Source organism: Geotrypetes seraphini, chromosome 1 (assembly GCF_902459505.1).
Source record: "Geotrypetes seraphini chromosome 1, aGeoSer1.1, whole genome shotgun sequence".
In the NCBI taxonomy this organism is placed as follows: Eukaryota; Metazoa; Chordata; class Amphibia; order Gymnophiona; family Dermophiidae; genus Geotrypetes; species Geotrypetes seraphini.
In genome coordinates, this window is record NC_047084.1 from 305,615,082 (window position 1) to 305,616,546 (window position 1,465).

Genomic DNA, 1,465 nt, shown 5'->3' on the forward strand with positions numbered 1-1,465 from the left:
GGTTTGGATAGAGTTGAATAGAAAAGGCCAGAATTTAGAGAAGAATCCCCATTGGAAGTTTCCTGCTTATCTTTATGAAAATCAGGATTTCCATAATTATCTCACCCCAAAATGCTAGGAATATTGTCTTAACAATGAAGAGTAGGTTTTGTAAGTCTATATTTTGAGAGGCTACTAAGGCTGTATTATGTGCTGATATAATCACTTATCTTTCCAGATGGCGGCTCAAATTTTAGATTTTAAAAGTAGTGTTGAAGTTAAAATCTATATTTCAGACAACTCCTACTCTATTGAACAAAAATATGTTTTTCATGGTACAAATGACATTAAATAGAAATGGCAGTAAACCTACTATAGTAGACTCTTAGGCCCCCATATTTACAAAGTGGCGCTAGTGAGTGCCTTGTGGCAAATGCTCTGACACCCATTCAATCCCTGTGGGCACTGGAGCATTTACTGTGTTGGCCTGCACTTTCGGGCTTAGTAAAAGAGACCCTAAATAAAAAAATTTGAATGAATCTAATTGTTTAACCTGGACCATAAGTTTTATACTTATACATCATTTATAGCCTAAGGGGCTCATAATCGAAACGGAAATACGGCTAAAAACTGGCCTAAATTGGCACTTAGATGATCAGTGAGACAAGTCATCCAAGTGCCGACAATCGAACTGGGTTTTAGACGTATCTAAAAATGACTTAGGCCTTCACAGTGCTGCAGTATGCCCAGAGCTAAAAGGGGCGTTGTAGGAGTGGTGAGGGCGGGATTTGGGTGGACGTGAGCCATCCTAGACTTAGTTGTACTGCATGTATAACCGAAAGTTTTACAACACTGCCTAGACAGAATTTGGACGTTGTGACTTAGGCCATCTAAAACTAGGTCTAAGTCACAAGAAAGTATCCAAAGTGACCAGATACCTACTGTAGGGACAAAGTACAGGCCATCCCCGACCCCCATGAAAATCGTAATAACTACTTTACATATCTGCCTCCAGAACATCAGCACCTGGCAGCCTGGCATAGGAAAGCCTAGTAGAGCTGCACAGAGGTGGCTTAAGTGGTCTTGGGGGTGGGTTAGTGAACCATAGAGAGGAGGACTGAGGCCCATAAGCTACTCTAATCACTGCATTCATGGTGAAACATGTGCACCCCCTCCAAAACCCTTTTGTACTGCCCTATAAGTGGCACCTGCAGCCATAAGGGCTATTGGGGTGGTAGACAGATGGATCTAGTCGGTTCTGGGGGGTGTTTTGGGGGCCTCACCATGACCTATAAGGTTGTTGTGGTGAGATGTGTATGTGGCACCCTTTTTGTGAAGTTCACAGCAGTGCCCTGTAAGGTACCCCACCACTCTGATGCAATGTTTAGGTGTCCAGTCCATCACTTTTCTGACCCCGCCCACGTCCAAAAGATCTTTTTCTAGGTGTTTTTGAACTGGACAAATTTTGGGACAAAATGGGGTATAA